Source organism: Rhagoletis zephyria, unplaced genomic scaffold (genome assembly GCF_001687245.7).
Source record: "Rhagoletis zephyria isolate East Lansing unplaced genomic scaffold, Rhagoletis_zephyria_1.1 Rzeph_scaffold_00520, whole genome shotgun sequence".
Taxonomy (NCBI): Eukaryota; Metazoa; Arthropoda; class Insecta; order Diptera; family Tephritidae; genus Rhagoletis; species Rhagoletis zephyria.
In genome coordinates, this window is record NW_016157604.1 from 193,007 (window position 1) to 212,749 (window position 19,743).

The 19,743-nt window shown below is 36.2% G+C and overlaps 1 protein-coding gene across 1 annotated transcript in view; it reads right to left on the minus strand.

Annotated features, from left to right (window-relative positions):
- The window catches only part of ss (aryl hydrocarbon receptor spineless), a gene marked incomplete at its 5' end in the record, with an annotated part of 62,681 nt that overhangs the window by 15,014 nt on the left and 27,924 nt on the right, over nt 1-19,743 (minus strand). The gene's annotated exons all lie outside the window — the stretch shown is intronic.

The window sequence follows — 19,743 nt, forward strand, 5'->3', positions numbered from 1 at the left end:
TTTTAGACGTACATACATATGTACATATCGTCACCTGAAATGCAAAAAGACGTAACAAACATCGTCATTGAAATACAAAAAGTCGTAACTAATGAAAAATTCTAAATTATGGGCTTCATTGATATGATGGATTTCGTCGAATTACAACTGAAAAAAAAATAAAAAAATAAAAAATATTAGTCACGACTTTTTCCATTTCAGTTACGATGTTGTTACGTCTTTTTGCATTTCAGGTGACGATATGTAGTTAAAGTTGAATACACGAATTTGCGTTGGATTTCGGCTACATAAAGTTCCTCGGGATTGTTGATGAAATATCAAAGAGCCGAAATACTTAAACTTTGGTATTGCTAAAGCAAATCAGCAGAGGTCATTGCACCACTCATCACTCCTATCAGAACCAAGAACTTGCGCTTACTAAGCGCCGGTTGGCCAGTTACAGTAGCTCATTTGTCCACCTACCTCCGGCCAGAAGGACATTGCAACAGTGCATGTTGGGGTTTTGGCCTAACGTTCTTTGATACGACTGTGAGCTCATCCAAAAATGGGCAACTCATCAATCATACAGTTTCCTGCAATGTCACTGCGTCCTTGAACCCAAGTAAGTCCAATTTGGGTGCAGTCCTTGGTGACCTTAAGCCTTCCCCATCGACTTTCGGTTACCATTAGCGGTTCTAGAGTCTTAATTTCTGCTTGGCTGTCAGAGAAAATTTAGAAAAGGGCGTACGCTTAGTAGCCAGACCATTGCTTCCCTTATAGCATCCACCACTACCTGCAATACGTCGCATAGATGCGATAGCTTAAACATGATATTTACGAACAGTTCCTGAGAGGAACCTCGGTGAAAATGATAACTAAATCCTTGTTTCAAGGTAGGGTAGGATCCAATTGGGAATAGTCTTGCAACACCCCGTTTCTTCAGGTAAAAAGTTCGAGTTTCTAAATATTTCCGAGGAGTGTTTCTTAGCCTGATGGCTAAGCGGACTACTGCAGGCTTGCCTGCAACGTCCCCGGTACAACGTTAGACATAGAGTTAAGCGTTCGAGCAGGAATACTCTGATCTATTCGTTCAGAAAGTGTAGACGTTATATTGCTATACTATTGTGATCTTAAGGCCTAAAGAGCAGTATTGAACGTTATATTTCTGACCGGCCGGGCCACTGATGAAAAATGCACCAAAGTATAGAGCTTTGCCATCAGAGTGGTTGTAAGTGCTCCTGTCATAACTTGTCTAAATGAAAGCAAAAGGGTAAGAAAGAGAAAGGCAAAAATTATGCTTATCAAATAATATCTGCCTTGTTTTTTTTTTTAGGTAAGGGAGAAATCCTGACATGAGGAAGCAAAGGGGACTTCAGATTCGGGCTCAGCGCACTAAAATACAAAAGACAAAGATAATCTGATCCCCGATCCGCGACAATTTCTTTGTGTATCTATGTTATTGATAGTTGTGACGTGATTTTTTTGACAGTTTTCGAACTACTCGTGGCCAGTTTGGTCTTGAAACTTTTCATGAAGAAGTTCACAGAGCCCTTGGATGTAACCGCGGCAAAGAGATGGATGTAAATAAAAAGAGATTAGCCATTAAATATTCCTTCCTCGTGAATAAGTTATTACAAAATAATTTCAGATTAAACCGATAAATTTTCGCTGTCCAACCTAGTTTCATCGATTATTTTGCGAAGAAGAAGAAAAATAGCAAATGTGCGAAATAAAAAAAAAAATTGACGCTTGCAAGGAAAATAGATATTTTTAATAGAATATTAAGTTATTTATTTGCTCAAATCTCAGTCCCCTCGATGATGAAGTCTGAGGAGGAGATGTGGTGATCTCCGAAATAGCAGCTATAACTTCTACAAAGTATAAATTTTTGTTGTTTTTCCACAACATGTTTCATTAGAGACGGTCTCCAGCACAAAAAAAAAAAATTTGAATATAAAATATTAAGTTAAAATATATTTAAATCACTTAATTTAGCAGAAAATGGTGATAGCGATTACCTTTTCCTTGGGTTGTGAGAAAAACAAGCACAACAAATTTGATGTCTAATAATCTGAGATTTGCCTTTGTAAACGGGGTGATTTGCAAACGAGCTTTGTTTGAGATTATATTCATGTACATTAATATATGTAAACATACTTTAATTGAACTTTACGCAGAGAGAGAAAACTTGAAGCAGAGGAAAGCCTTAAGTGGAAGTCGACCAACCTTTAAGCAAGTTTTAAGAATGTCGATTTTAAACCCAGAAGAGATATCAGCAGTTGTACTACAGCCGGAGCCAATAAACGATCGATGAGAGATTTTTACCAGAAGGCTCTTCCAACTTTGCAATCCAAATTTGATCCATGCGAAAAAACGCTCACATGGGCTTGGTGCGCGCCAAATTTCCGAGAGAATGTCCTACCTAGACGCCTTGACTGACTACTGCACAGCAAATTATCCACATCTACCAACTCGGATATTAACAAGAAACTACATAGAAATTAAAAATATTCTTCTTGGCGCACAAAAGGCAAAATAATTGCCATCAATGAACCGACAAGCAAATCATACATACAAAGTGATTGCCGCCGATGACCGCTGCTGGCCAGAGGAGTGGCTGAGCACAATAACAGCAAAGTGATAGCATAAACATAAATATGTATGTATGCACATTAGGGTGGTTCAAAACAAGTAAATCGAAAAATATTGATTTTTAAGAATTCTATACCATTTCTATGAAAAGTGTTTTTCCCCATATAAAATACATGGAAAACTTTGAGCGCTTTAAGCGACCTCTAAATATTTTTTGTTGTCAAATTAAACAAAAATAAGGGTATATTTTTGTCTGTGTAGAACAATCCTAGGAGGTGAGAGCATAAAAATCCCGAATTTACCTTTTCACACGCACTTTTGGACCACCCTAATGTACATATGAATGAATTAATGTACTTAGTTGAGAATGCTTAGCTGTTGTTTTAGTTGTCATTGCCGCCATTGGCTTGGTTGTAAATGGGTAAATCCATCATTTTTTGGTAAAAAAAAAAACGGCCGAAATTTTTGAATGAATGAAAGAGTTGGGTTTTAGCACCACGACGCACATCAAAATCATCGACGAAACAAAAAACAAAAAACATATGTACATACATATTGACGTAGCCATCAAAGCAGAGCTCTACATTGAAAAAAGGGGAACCAGGAAATGGTGAGCAATTAAATCAATGTATCACATTATTGTGGAAGCTGCCTGCGGTCGATATGACCGAAATAGTGAACTGACCTGGATTAGGGCCAAATGATTGTGGATGTGGTCGTGGTTGAGGCGAATCAAGTAATCTCTGCTTGCGCACTTGTTATACTTATTTTCTGATGTTTAGCTTTGCTGGGTATCAATAGGCAAGTGTAGCATTGACCAAATTTAGTGGCAATTTCAAGTTATGCGTGTATACACATATATATATGTATGTACATTGGCTAACAAATATACGAACTTTCATATTTTCCGCTAATTCGGTGGTCTGATTTAAGATACCTAAGTTTTACTTTCGTTCATTACTTTTATTGAGGAAGTTTCAAATTTTTGTTTGACTTCAGTTTTGTTTTTTCAAAATTAAGCTTTAGCGCCCTTTGCACCACGTCTAGTTAATACTAGCTCCCTGTTAAGCATCGTTATCGACGTTATCGACACCTAGCGAATAATACGTCATCGATAAAGCAGTCGATGTACTTAACCGAAGGATGTACCTCCAGTTAGCATTAACTAGACATGGTGCAAACGGCCCTTAGGGTAATTTTTACAGTGGACAGTAACCTTAAAATTGAAAGTAGGGATGGGCATCGTTTCCAAAAAATAGGTTTTCGATGAATCGCGTTTTTTTATTCATAGGTTTCAAACCGTTTAAAAAAAAAAAAAAACTGGATTAAAAGCCTGATTTTATCGGCTTTCCGAAAAGAACCGATGCATAAAAAACACCCCAAAAGACACAAAATTAAAAACGCGTCGATATGGAATTAAAATTTATTTTCATTCTTACTTACTTTACGAACTTCATTTCCAAAAATAAGAAATATTATAAAGAATTTGAAATATTTATACAAAAGCATACTTTAATTCAGAAATATGTATATGTAATGCTTTGTTATGATTCGGAACCCAGAGTTAAGGGCGTCTAACTAAGTTCTTGGTAATTGTACACCAGCAGCAACTATGTACTTTGAAAAAAACCCAAGGCAAGAGAATTGCACCGCCAGCAGAAAGTTGAAAGGGAAATAAAAGGCTACCCTTCTTTTTCAAATTAATTAAAGACTAGTTTGACATCTCTCTAGGATGACTCTTAATATCATCATGAAATCATTTACTGGGACTCTCAGACTACATACATACGTACTTAAGTTAAGACGTCTTAGCAGTGGGAAGACTCAGCCGGAATAATATCTTCACTTCATTAAAATAAATCCACCAATTTCGTGTTTCTTAGTTTTTCATTACTTATTTCAAACTTACAATGCGCATCGACGCACTGTCAATAACCATAATCAGGCAGAGGCGTATGGAGTGCACACGCGCATGCGCAATAATAGGTTCGTTCGCGTAGCTGTTAATTGTTCATGTTTAACCAAAACTTACAAGTTTTTGCGTTCGCGTACGCAAAAAACTTGCAAAGTAGGGGAAGTTGAGAGAGCAAAGTGACATTTCATTTTGAGGGGAAGCTGCTGGTTTCTGTTGGAAAAATTTTTGCCAACAGCAATTTGCCAACAGGAAAACAGCTGATCAAAAACAGCTGGTTGGCATTTACGCAAATCACAAAATTGAATTTGATGATTTGGAAGTTAAAAATTACAAAATGCGACTAATTAAACTTGTAAGAAGTAAGTAGTTATTTGTTTTATCAATAAACTGTGCCAGGATACCACTTTGTAATGAGTTTTCGAACGTTTTAAATTTTACACTTTTGAATGTAAACAAAAATTATATCAGCTGTTCGTCTAACTTGCAAGTTTCTGCAAATTTTCTGTTCGCGTACTATTTTGGATATTTCTCTCTTGTGAGCGAACAGATGACATTTCGCCGGAATTTGGCAGTTGGTTGGTTTCTGTTGGAGATTTTAAACGAACGCACCTAATACAAGCGCCATACATACATATCGCTGTTGTACGCAATTGGAGTTTTTGTGAATTGGGGAAAAAATTACACAGTTACATATTTGATGGAATGGCTGGTTTTTCTTATGCGCGGCCTGCCATACAAACAGCCATTGCGCATGCGTTGCGGCGCGAATTCGCAACGCAAGCACGCGTGTGGAAGCGCAATTTTCTGCATACGTTTTTTTCCATCAGCAGTTTCAGTTTCCACAAGCAAGCGTTAAGTTTTTATTTAGCTCCACTGCTATTTTTGCGCTTTTTTTCGTACTCATCTCGCAGCTTCGGCTGCTGCATACTTAACTAAACAGCTTTCAACAGGTGTTGAATTTATTTTATGTGCTTGGGCGTTTTTTGTCGATCATTTTCTATTTGGCCATCTATTTGGTCATAATCGGAGTTTTGCGCTTTGTGTTGCAGCTTTTTTTTTTGTTGTTGTTGTTGTATACATAACTCTTCTCCTTGCACTCCGCACTTATGTATGTGTTAGAGCGCGCCCATAGCGCTTTTTGCCTCTGAGCGTTTTTTGGGGCAGCGCGCAAACTTTAAGTAGCTGTTAATTGATTTGGCGCATGCGAACCGCGCCACAACTAGGCATACAACAACAACAACAACACCAATAATGGTGCTTGCGTGGCACATTCGAGCAATAACAACAATTTATGTCTCTGTATTTACAAGCGAACAACCGATAATTTTCAATTGCTCTATATATATATTTTTGTTTGTATTTGTGTTATCTCCTCCGCATTGGAGCGAACTCCTTTTGAGTGGATGTGTTTCGCACCTGTTGCAGCGTGTTATTTTCTTTTACGATTCTTTTCTTTTTTTTCGGAGTTTTCGCATTCATTGCTATTACTTATTTACTTAGTGTGCGCTTTGATAATTTTCATAAATATTTATACGCCACACAATTGATGCCTTCAATTGTAGGTAAGAGTACACACATTAATAAATATTTATAGGTAGCCCAGTAGGTTTGCATTCAAAGGCATAGTAGTATAGGCGGTCTGCCTGTTTTTAATTTCGCTGTTCTTATTGTTAACTGGATGTGGTGGATGCACTTAACCAGATACGCATAGGCATACATAGGCGAGTATTTATTAAGTGCACGTCTATCGCATGTTCCCGCAGTGAGGCGTTAAAAGTGGGCGGCTTGCTTGTTGTTCAGTCATATCTGGTATATACATACATATATGAATGTCTGGCAAGTATGTATGTATACTTGATATTCATACATTGGATTACTCGCGTTGCGCATGCGCAAGATTGTGCTTTTATGAGTTCTATGTACGTACGTAAATTGTTGCAATTATCTTTTTCGTAAGGCACAAGGAAGTATACACTCAAATATAGGCGAATAGCTGCATTTCCTCTAAACTTACTCATATTAAATTAAATTAAGTCATTTATTTCGTTATCTTCAGCAAATAAATTTTAATTGTGCGTAACTAAAGATAGTTTTCAGCTCTTGTACTAGCAGTTTCAGTGCTGCGGAACCTGTGAACTCAATGGCGATTATATTTTTTTCGCAAATAAAAGATTACCTTAAGAAAGAAGCCACGGCCGCAGCTCAAAAATATACAATCCTATTCAGCCGAATACGTTTTTTTAAACGCACTCTTAAGGCCGGTTCAATTCACAAATAAAAAAAACACCAAAAACAAACACATTGGAATTGTCATTAGTAACTATTAGAAGTTATTTAAAGAAATAAGAAACCAGAATAGGGGTTCAGTTCATCTAATTTTTGATTAAGCAGTAATTTAATATAAAACACAAATTTTTTTTTGCGGAATTTTCTTTTACTCTTTTGTCTTGTTAGAGCAACATTCGTAGTAAAATGGGGCTGAAAATAGCGGAACAATATTGATGGCCATGCATTAAAAAATTCAGAAATTAAACTATGTACATATTTTGCTTTCGTATTACATATCTATGCACATACTATTCCTTATAAGAACCTTCATAGGTATGTCTCTTGATATCTGTCAAGTTCGCATCTTAAGTCTTTTGTTTATATTAATAGCTCTGATCCAGTACTCCATGAACTTCAGGTTTTTACACGAACTTGCAGGAAGTTACAGGAAAAATGATCCCGTACTCCAAATTCCTACAAAATCCTGTAAATGAAAGCGAGAGTTGGAGAGTTGTGTAAAGTTTACCCGAACTTTTTCTTCTGGTAAAATCATGAAAAGTGTCAAGCGATCACTGGTTGACTTTTTTTTACAGGAAAATTCCTTTTTTATTCCCGTACGTTTTGTTGTTACTCACTTTTTACTTTCACTTCAGAGAGTAATTTTGCTGTTTGACATTTTTACAGGATTTTACATACACACATGGAAAGTATTGGATCAGAGCTAATTTTATTCGGGGAATTTCTTTCAAGAACTGCGAGCGAAACTAATGACGGGCGTACTTAATGAAAGGCTAACTACCTGGGTCAATAATAATAAACTATGAAACGAATACCAAGCAAGTTTCCGTAAAGTTTACTCCACCTTCGATAACATTTGCAATTTTGGTTTCTATTGTACATTAAAATTTTAGTAAAAATATGAAAACGTATGCAATTTTCGTAGATTCTAAAGCGGCATTCGATAAAGTCGCTCGAATGTCGTTAAAGATTCATAGAAAGCATGTAATACCAATTCGGCAGTTTGGCCAGGGGAGTGCCACTGCCGAAAGCTTTGAAACGGTATCTGGGGTAAAACAAGGGTGCTTACTCTCACTTTTACGCTTCGCGTTGTACATAAAAAAGCCTAACGTTTACTAAGATCGAAATGGAAAAGTTTATTAGCAGTTTGCAGAGCCACTCAAACACATCTGACATGTCGCGCTGGTTTGGGGCTTTGGACAGTTTGAAGAGATCAACAGCTTAATGCTCTTCTTTATCAAAAGAGTGTTACATTTGCCAAACTTTACACCAACGTACTAGATACATAATAATGCTAGAAGCCGGAGTAGAGAATGGTCACATGTTTAGTGCAAATCTACATTTACGATGCATAAATAAAACCATGTTTGAGTATGATAACGACCGATTACCCTGGAAGCTATCTAATCCTTTACTACGCGAAAACCTTTTATGGGCAGAGGAACTACTAAATCAAATTGGCAAGGAATTGGAATTAAGTTGGACCAGCAGTAGTTTGAGTAAAAGTAACTGGGAGGAAAACCGTGTGAGTCTGCTGGAATTCAATTCAAATTCAATTCAGAATTCAATTTAGAAAAAAATATCGCATGAAAAGTAACACAGTTCCGACTGACGCAAAATTCGTAGTCGTATTTTGTGCCTTTGAAATACTGTCTGGTTGCATAATAATATTTGTGAAGCAATTTGTAAATATATAAGGAAAATAAATGGAAAACTAACTAACTGACTAACTATTAAACTTATTTCATAATTTTTATGCAAAGCGTTTTAGAAGTATTTTTTATTGTTCCATCGTTTTCTTATAATCGCTTTTGCCTAGTTTTTAGGTTACTATCACGGCTTCCAGGGATATATCTCCATGGGAATTGGTTCCCTTATTTTTTATGAATAACGCCATTAGCATTTTTATAGGCTTAAATAATTTTCTATTAAAAAAAGGTTTGGTTTTGTTTATCGGCCTCTTAATTGTAAACTGATGTAATTTTTATGTGTTAAGCTCGAGGCCCAGAAAATACATAAAACACAGGTTTTAGTTTATTAATTTTTAATGTCGATATTTCCACCTCAATTTGAGGTCATATTCAGGAACTCTTAATCGTGCCCGGTCTATCGGGCGTTTGTAACAGACATACTACTCCCGCAGTACTGCAAGATACCAGAACATTTTTAAAGCTAATGCTGTATTCATAGATTTTGAACCAGCCAATGCAAATATTGCCATAGGCTGGCTTTCCGCCGTAAGGCCAGCAAGTTTTACTGTAAAAAGGTCTGTTTTTTCGTATCAAGTTTCCATATTCACTCGTACCAAAAGCATTTTCCATTTGTGGGTAGACCAAATAGATGACCACCTAGACATAATTACTTGCAGAGCTTAAAAACAAAAACACAAAAATAATGATTTTTAATGTAGGTACTTTGTAAAGAGTAAATTTCTATATTTCCGCAGAGTGATTGTCGTAAGGAACTTATATCAATTACGCACAAATTTGAAAGCAAAGAGAAAATGAAGGGAATCAAGAATAATACAGGACAGAAACATGAAAAAAACCTTCAATGAAGGAATAAAAACTAGTTATGCGCATATACGGGCATGTACAGATGAATGTGTAACTAAAGAGGAGGCCACTTGTACTCGCAGCATTATAAAAATGCGATCAAACTATAAAAAAAAGAAACGAAATCAAAATGCTTAAATACTTTTATACCCACATAAACCTGTGCAGGAATAGAACATTCATTTATGCGTATGTATGTATGTATGTATGTTTGCTCAACTATTGCAGTGTGTTTGGCTTCGAGGATATTAAACGCTTTACATGGAGTAATCTTACCGAAGCGCAACTTCCCAATCCACCACCAAACGGCATTGTGGCGCTGATTACGTAGCTTGGGTTGCATGTTTGCTATTGTTTTTGTACCTCACAGGCGTGTATTATTAAAATCGCATTAGAATACGCGATCAAAGGCAACAACAAAAACTACGCAAACAAAAATTTAACAGTCGGAGCAATTTTAATATGCTCATCAGAAGATGTTTTGTTTTTGTGATTGCTGTTATTGCTGTTAACAACAGCGGCGGTGGATGTTGGCAACCAAACGACGCTTCAAAAAAAAAAACTGAGCTTACCATCAACACTCGACGCCTGACGCCCGGCGATTAGCACAGTTAGCTCGACGTATGCAGGCACAGCGCTGGGGAAAACAATTAGCGGACGTAGCGAGATTGAAGCGGGATGCGTTTCTTTGACAGTGGCAACAAAAAGAAAAGAATTAAAGGGTTAAGATTATTGTAAGACGAGGCAGGCAACGGCGAAAGGTGTTGAAGCAAGCCTGTGTAGCGTTTTGATGACGCATGGAGGGGGAGAATGCCAGAGGCTTGAATTGAGTAACTGACTGACAGCGATCCTTGTGATGATTATTGATGAGCTGCTGCTGGCGTCATTTACACACATATGTATACCGTATATAAGTATGCATGTATGTATGTAGATAGTTTTGTCTGCGCGGAAATGGGCGAACGGTGAACGGATGGCGAATAATGTAAAGAAATAAAGCAACAACAACAGGCAGTTCGAAAACCTTGTGCTCTCCACGTTGCTTTTACATTTTTTAAACTGAGTTACATCAGCAAGTGCCACAGTGAAACAATGAACGTGGTCGCCCGCCTTTTTTTTTTGATCAATGTGGGTTTTTAGTGTTGTTATTCTTGTGGCCGGTGCCTTTAAGATTATGATGCCTCTTAATATTTTCTTACTTACATGCATTAGCAATGTTGTTTCACACTTTTTCTTAATTGCAACCCAATGTTTTCGGCTTTTGCATAGCTTTATTCGGGGTTTCTGCTTTCATTGCGGCGATCTGCTTAATTTTATCACACAAACGAATGCTTGCTGATTTTTAAGCATCTCTATATCCGTTATTTTTACTTACAGCATGTGTGTTTTTCAGACTATCTTCCACGTTCTTCACATTCCTCTTCCTCATCTTCCAATTCTTGTGCCTCACCGTCGTCTTCCACTTTAACTCATTATTCTTCCGTCCCTTTTTGATCTACTTCTTGTTATTGCCTTTTGACAACCCAAAGCAAAGCCACTCTACTAGCTTCTCCTTCTCGCAAACTTACTCCCTTATCGCCACTGCAAACAATATTAGCTACAGTCTCGGTATGGCATGTTTTTTAGCCTCCTTTTTTAACTGCTCCTCCACTCACTCCTCATACTCCATACCTTTGTCATCTGTATGCACATATGTCAGTCACTAACACAAATACACTTTGTGAACCGTTGCTCATTTGTCTCCAGCACTTAATCTTCCGTTAAGTTACGCTCGCTGCGGCACTGCAAAAGTGTTCCAGCTGACTTCTGGGGTGGAGTATGCCCGAGCGTTGCGTTTCACTTATGTACATACGTAGAAACATACAAAGCTATACCAGCTTTAAGCTTATAGGCGCTATAGGCAAAGTGATATTTAAATACCCTCGGATTAATTACCACTACTGGAAGATTTTTACAAATTACTCTCACGTCGTAATTAAAATTCATTAAATTTATCTTTTGCTTGCAAGTGAATCCTCTACGGATCCTCAATGCTAACGGCTGCCATCATTCACTCTCTGTTTCGCTGCATATGTATGTATTTCAGCAGCTAAAGTCTTTTTGAAGCGCCGGCAAATGGGAGGTAGTTTTTTAAATGTTGCTTTAAGTTAATGAATGGTTCACTTTTTATGGCGAAAAAACTACTACTATAAGAAAATATATGCCTCATGGTTTGCATGATTACTTTAAAGTAAATTTCGTTGTCATTATTTAAATCTTCCATATGGTTGCAACACCATAAGCTGCTTTAAATATGTATTTCCCTGAATTTTTTTTGCGAAAAGTGTACTCCTTGATGAGATATAATTCTGGCTAATTTCGGCAACGCAACATAAATCCGACTACAATTTTTGGTAGTCATATGGAAAAGCGCTTGTGTGCTATCTATTCATCCGGAGTACGGGGTTGAAAAACGCCCCTACAATAATTTCCCTTGCGCTTTAATTGAAAAAGGTTGTCTTTAACGAGGACAGCGCCGCCATATTGATGTGGGTATTCACGAATACTATTAAAAGATGAGGATGATAGTGATTTCCTATCCTCATGAGAATTTTTCTCATCGTTCATGTAAAAATTTAGCCTTGCGAAAGTTGGATAGCCTCGAGTGATTCTACTTCACCTTTAATCGTTCTTTGTCTACCCTAGAACAGGAACTTTGGGCAAGAGGCTTCCATCTCTTAGAATTTGCTACCCCACAAACCCAAATATATTTATGCACGACTTTGACCGAAGCTACAGCCCAAATCTATATTTCCAATCGGGGATAGTCGTTCTGGCTGTCTTGCACTTCTAAGTGAATAACACCAGTTCTGTCTTGTGGGGCCGCTATGAGGCTGCTGATAGCCTGCCATTTAGTTACGCAAGTTTTAAATGAGTGTCATTAGATTGTTTTCTGCTGCGAGATTTTCAAGCGATTTTTCTATTGCTTTCGCTAAAACGATGTTAAAAGCAACTGCTATGACGAGGAAGGCACCTACTGCAAAACCCTTATTAGTGAATTCTTGCTCTATACCCGTAGATTTTACTATTGCGAATGACTCCTGGGAATAATGCGCCTAAATCTGAAGGATTCCTGACACAATTTCTTACTTTCGCAATTGGGTTTTCATACTCATATGGCCTTATTCATAAAAAATAAAGTAGCTTTAAAAGAGGTTTATAAACTGAAAAATGTATGAAAACGTCATTTTATAAAGCTCTTTAAACCTACTTTACTTTTTTATGAATAAGGCCAATAGTCTATATTTATATAGCTCGCAGTAAGGAGCTCTTAAAGAATCGTCTGCTGACAAGCCGTCAGCTCAGTACAGAAAAAAACAACGGCCGGAAAGCTTAGAGAGAACATCAGCTCTCAGGAGCTTTTCTGCATGCAAAATGTTTAAGATATTCTAAAATCCCATCATTGGGGTTGCTTCACTTAAATAGTAAGCAGAAAGGACCTACACAATAGGATTTGTTTTAGGTTCAGGTCTAACTTTGGTACAGAGCTCTTATAAAATTGAGGGTGCATATTAGGGACGATAGTATGAATCATGGTGACGAGCAATATTTCACTGAAATTGCAGCACTTAATATTGATAACAATATTACACGTCTTGATGCAGTGCCTAAATATGTACGAGTACCATTAATTAAAGCACCAGAGCTGGCATGGTTGACCCCACTTGTGGTAATAGTTGGATAAAGATATACAGTGACTCAAACAAGTGATCACGTGTTGATTTTTTTAAGTATTCATTATATTTTTCCAGTTATTTTATTTTTTTTTTGTTATTTTTATATAGAAATATTGTGCAAGCTATAACCAAAACCATATAAATTACAGTTTCAAACTTTATAAAAAATATAAAAAAATTCAACAAATTTTCATCGAAATTTCAACTTTTAAATGAGAATGTTTAGAACATTTTTGGGTATGCTGTTTTATAGTCCATACAAATTTAAGTCTAATGAAATGCAAGTTTCAAACGTAAAATACCGTTGATTTTTGAGATTTTTTTGGTAACGGATTTTTGCAATTTTTCTCAAATAAGCTTGAACTTCTTATGAAATTGTATTCAACAATTTTTTTTTTATGAAAATTTATTGTGGAATAGCAACAATAATTTGAAAAAATGGTAGAAGTGATAGCTATTTCGAAAATCACCACATTTCCTCATCAGACTTCTTTCAGTAGGCTTCGAACCGACGATCCCCCTGACTCAGCCAGTTGCCTATGCACCGTGCTAAGTACGCCTTGTAAATTATCGTTTTGCTTTTTTCCACTATTTTCATTTTTGTTATGCCAACACATGAAATAAAATGCGGGAGACAGTTCCCAATAAAATTTCAAAAAATAAAAAAGTCAACGCCGTTTTTTATAAAATGCACTTGGTATATGTATAAAAAAAAACGCGCGAAAGCAGTCGCCAAAAAAATAAATCTCAAATATCAACGCGTTTTTTAGCTGGTGGAAAATTGCACTTCATCTGACTAAACTTGTGTGGGCCATAATATTGAAAAGTTGAAATATTGATGAAAATTTGTAGAATTTTCATAAATTTTGTATAACGATTGAAACTGTGATATATGTACATATGTATATAGTTTTGGTTAAGGAAGACATTATAAATCTTAAAAAAAAAAAATTAACACGCGTTACTTGTTTGAGGCACTGTATATGTAAGCTGCGATTCACTTGCGTTTTAATGAAGAATATCATTTACGAGATTACCCCTTTAAAATTATATTTTTGTTAAAATAACTTAGCATCTATGCAATAATACTAAACAAATAAGCTTCTGCAATAAATATCTTGGCTCCTACACTTTTTGTGGCATTGTGGGGTACTTTTTTCTTCTTTTTGATATTTTATTTAGCATTCATAACCATTAGCGCACACAAGGGGTGGGTTTTGAGGTTCAAACCCCCCCCTAAAGCTAATAACCTCAAATACAAACTGTATCTTAAAGCTAAGAATCCAGCTCTCAACGAAATTATAAGAAATATTTATTATAATTTCTGTTCCTTAAAAAGGCGCTTTGCTTTTGCTGTAAATTTTCATGAGGAGAGCTGCAAACTGATTTATGAAAATTTGGTAGAAGAAAATTTCTTTTCCATTTCTCGTCCGTCGTTTTATATGAATTTTTCGTTTTTCTTGAGAGTTCAGTTAATTTTTTCGGAACTCGAAATATTAAAAAAATTTAGCAATCGTGAAAAATCACCATCTATCGAAAACCAGAAACCAGAAATCGAAAAAATGAACATAAAAGTGCAAAAATTCATGGAATCAATAAATTTATTTTTACTGACTCTTTTTGAAAATTTTTTATTAGGTACTTTTGAAAGTTGAGCGCATCTTGAGTTTATAGAACTTTTTATTAAACAAGTAGTTTTTAAGGAAAGAACACAACCTACTTCAATTCTCATATACAAATTTAGGGGTACCGTTAATTTCTTCATGATCCAATCATCGGATCTCTAAACCAAATTACGGGACGACCCTTGAGGTACCATCTTTCCAATAAAAAAAGGATTATTGAAATCGGTTCACGTGGTAAAAAAGTTATGTATTCCGGCGAATTGATAACCTCCCCTTTTTTGAAGTCGGTTAAAAGTGTTTGAGTTCTGTTAATCTTATGTAAATAAAGTGCAGTTTATGAATTTTAAAACTTTATTTATTTATTACATACTGTACATAAAACTTGCGTAAATGTATTTTAAAGAGCGTATTATCAAGCAAATTTTCAGTATTTTCCGGTGATATATCTTCAGAAATATAAAACCCCCCCTAAAATATATTCCTGGGTGCGCCCCTGTTCATAACTATGTACAACAAATGAGCTTTCCACACCTCAACATTTGGTTTCCTACATAAATAATATGTATATATTATATGCGTCTGCGTAACTGAAACTGCGTAATAATGTTGCAAGTTTACATTGCAAATAATGTATACACTTAACTTACAATACCTACTTACGAACTATGCGCACATAAATATTCATATTTATCTGCAATGCAATACTCGTAAAAGCGTGTAGTTTGTGAATTTTCACATTATTTAGACGCATTTGTGATATTTGAAGTCTCTGACATGCATAAGTACATATGTACATATGTGAGTGTGTATATGTTTTTATGACAACACAGCCAACTTGCAAATTTTTATTATATTTTTAGCTTTACGCTGCAAATGACGGGCTTAGTGTCGATTATACATATTTATTTATGTAGCTCAACGCGTGTGACACTTTTTTTTTATTTGTTTGCAAAGCATTTTTCACAACTCTGAAATCAAATACATACGCACACATGTAGCAGGTATGTTAGTAAAACGTTATTGTTAATTTGAGAATTTACTATTTAATTTAACAGATATTATTTGCTGTAAAAATTAGTTTTCCTGCGATAAAAAAATATAAACAAAAATATTTTTTTTACCAATTATATATTTTTCGAATTTGTTAAATAATGATGTATCTACTGCATTAGGGTGGTAAAAAAAAAAAAAAGATTAAGCCACCTCCCGGAATTGAAAAATATCGGAAATGGCCCGTATTTTTATCTTGAAATTGGCGAATATGTGACCGTGCCGCCGCTCAGTGGTCTGAGAGTGGCAGAAAGTGCTAATCTCGAAATGTGTGGAAATATCCAACTAGCAAAATATATATTTTTTTTTTTTTACTTTTATTTCAACATAGATTGATTAAAAGAAAAATACTGATAAAAATAAAATATTTCACACAAACAGTGTTAAAGTTTTGAAATTGCTGCCCGTATTTTGTCTGTGAATTGTGCTAGCACGGCCGAGTAATCATAGTCAACATATGTACAGTAGTCGACAAAATTATAGCCGCACCAAATTTTGACAAGGTTTAAAGTATTATTTTTGTTGTTATTTAATTTTACCAACATCCGTATAAATACAAATTTAAAGGCAGTGGCTCACGATTGGGGATCCGCCGAAATTTGGTGCAAATCGTATCCCAATATAACCCAATATTTTTCTTTATCCCAATCACAAAAAATAATTTGTTGAAATTTCTCAATGAAAGATTGCTGTATTTTTCCCGACTAAGACAAGGTACGAACAGAAATTTTGCGGCTAAAAAACCACAAAGCTGCTGGAGCTGACGCCCTGCCAGCCGAGCTCTTCAAGTGCGGCGGCAAGGAATTGATAATGAGTTGGCTCTTCGCGCAATCTAATAGAACGACCACTCTGCCATTTGCGTCAACCATTTACCACGGGATCCGCCTTCTGAATAGCGTTTAAGAGGTCCTATTGAGTGTATTGTGTGAAATGCTCAAGCATTACCCCAACGAACTGATTTGACCTCATCCGCTTGACTTTAGATCTGGTAAAGCCTTCATAGATTTGCTGTTCACCTGACGTCAAAATTTCGAATTAGCCCACGAGGAGTGGACTGACACGCACCATCTATTTGTCGACTTCAATAGACTTTATGTCTAAAAGCAAATACCTATTTTTTTTTAGGCTGTGTTACTAAAAAATACCCAACAGGGACTCTAGCAAGTAGTAAATTAGAAATTTTCTGCGTGACAAAAACTTCATTGCTACTGAAGAGTACTTATTAAGTACGCACTACTTTCCTTTGAAATGACATACCAAAAAAAAACAAAATCAAAACAACTGCACTCTTGCAAAAATTACATACAGTGCGCTGCTTGTATTTGAACTCGCTCCAATCCAATCCAATCAACAGGTCAAAACTGCATTTATTTGTATGTATGTAAATATGTATGTACATATATTTCGCCCTGCCATAAAAACATAAACCAATGAATGGGAAAATTAGTCGCTACTGGAAATGCGCATTGCAAGCGCATCCGAAAGCGTTAAGAGCCCATAGCCACGAAATGCAACTTCGTGTTGAAATATTTACACAGCAAAAACCGCTTGAACGCCGTCATAGACACACGTTCATTTAGTTGACCAGCCGCAGTCATGAAGAATGCACTTTTAGCGACAAGAAAATGCAATGCAAACAACCCAAAATGCATTCATATGAAATGGGAACCATACATATGTACATATATAGATAGAAAAGTAGATATAGAAGAAGTAGAATGTCACCGCGCCAGTTGCACTGACAAAAGGAAGCGAGGAAATGTTGCGGGTAGAAAACGGTATTTTGAGCAAAAATATGCTTCAACGGAAGCGCACAATTGTGCAACTCGGCAATTAGCAATGGCGGCAACAAAGGAAAAGCCGATGCACGAACATCAACGAATACCAAAGCCAAACGAAAGTTAGAAAGTTTTGCATGTGTGACAAAAAGACTACACAAAAATGTTGCGCTTGCAACATGGCAGTTAGAAATTATGGGCTTGTTGTGGCACACTAACGTGCTTAAAATGCGTTGCAGTGGCATTTTGGTGAAGTTTAAGGCATGGTGAGGAGAATAAAAGGCAAGTATGAAGGCAGCCGACAGTTTAGCGGTGCATGCAATTTTGGCACATTTCCATCACGTGCATATGTCGCTGGTGAATTTCTGTTTCTGTTTCTGTTTCTGTTTCTGTTTATTTGCGTTTGTTTTGTTTTCTTTTTGTCTGCCTCACAAGCAGTCACTCACTGTCTGTCACTGCGTTGTTGACAACTAGCAAATATTTTGACGTAAATGGAAAATGATGAAAAGGGTTTGTAGGAATTTATATACATACTTTTTTGTCATAAATAATACAAGTATATCGAACCCTAGCCGCAAAAAAACTGTAAACGAAATTTTATCATAATTCTATTTTTGATGCATTAAAAAGAAAATGTTGTTCCTCTTAATATGAATGCCCTTAAACGCCATCCTTTTTGTGTCTCTGGGGCTAGTCGAGGTGTTCAGTACTACATTAGAGTTTCATTTTATTTGCCTACAGATTAATTTTATTAAGTTTAAATTTATTTGCCCAAATTTTAGATTTATTTACCCAAAGTTTAAATATTTCCAAACGTTTAACTTAATGTGTCAATGATATAGCAGCCTTCTCTGCCAATGGGCACATATCCAATGATATTCCAGGTGGAAGTCTTTGCAATCGTTGTATGTGTTCGCAAATGCCTTTGGGGAAGAGGAAATCTGGCCAGAATAAATATTATTTCGTATAGTCAGGCAGCGTTAAAGCCATAGACGGCATCAATGCTTGGTGGCTGCTGTACAGCTCTTTTGAAACACCTGGTAGCCCACATTAGCGTAACGCTGTGGTGTGTTCTAGGACATGAAGGATTTGAAGACAACGCAAGAGGTGACTGTCTCGCAATGCGTGGAGTCCAAATGCGCTTTAATGGTCCGGAGTCTTTTGTCGACTGGTGAAGGAAACCCGAGAGGCTATTTTATGTGACTGCCCACGTATCATGAATAGCAGACTGATATACCTTGGTGCTTAATTTTTTACTTACCCTAAGGTTGGAGTGAATAAAATTGGGGTTTGGAACAATAGATCTTCTTAAGTCGCAGCGAGACTATTCCTGACGTAATAATAATAATTCTATGTATGTGTAAAGAGACATACATCAGACTTATGTACAGTAAAAATACATTTTTATACGCACTTAATTTGTTTTTATTGTGCTAGCTATGTTTTAGATTTACTAAATACTATGTTATCTATATTTTTAATAAACTTGACATTGAAAAAAATAAAAATAAAAACTCCAAACAATGGTTGGTAGTTTTTGATTGTTCTTGGTAGGAAATTTCGGTAGGAAAAAAAAATTGGCCGTGCCAACACTGTCCAGAATGTAAAATCAAACTATTCGTTCAACATTTCCCTCTGGGAGCTCTAAAAATTCAATTGCACTATTACGCGGAAAAGCATCAAAGCACGTGTCGTTCGAATTATTGCCACTTTTCAATTGCAGCTGGACTCATGTGTGCAGATGTGTGTTGCCGTAGTTGTGGCAGTTGTTGCTGCAATTAATTTTTGTGCACTGTTTGCGCATAGAAACTTGTCAGTCAGTTATAGCTGGCAGTTTAAAAAAACAAACTAGTCTACTTACTTACTTTTACGTTTAGAGTTAGATACCTCTTCACTTCCGATTCACCCTCGCTCATAGCAAATGGACTAAATGCAAAAGTTTAGCATTTCTGCAAAGAAAGTTCTACACACAATGCAATTGCTCGTTAATATTTATATGTATGTATGTATGTATGTGTAAATGCATTTAGCAGTAACTGTGTGTGTGCACCAGTGTACACCATTCGAGCTTGTTTGTTTACTGCCGCGCACTAATAATTCAGAAATTGTGTGCCAAAAAGCCGTTATTATCTGGTGCATTGCCTAACACATAGTACACTGTGCATACACGCACACACAACATCAAGCATTTGTATGTATGTACATATATGTATGTGGATTATATAGGAACAAATTGCAACTTGTAGT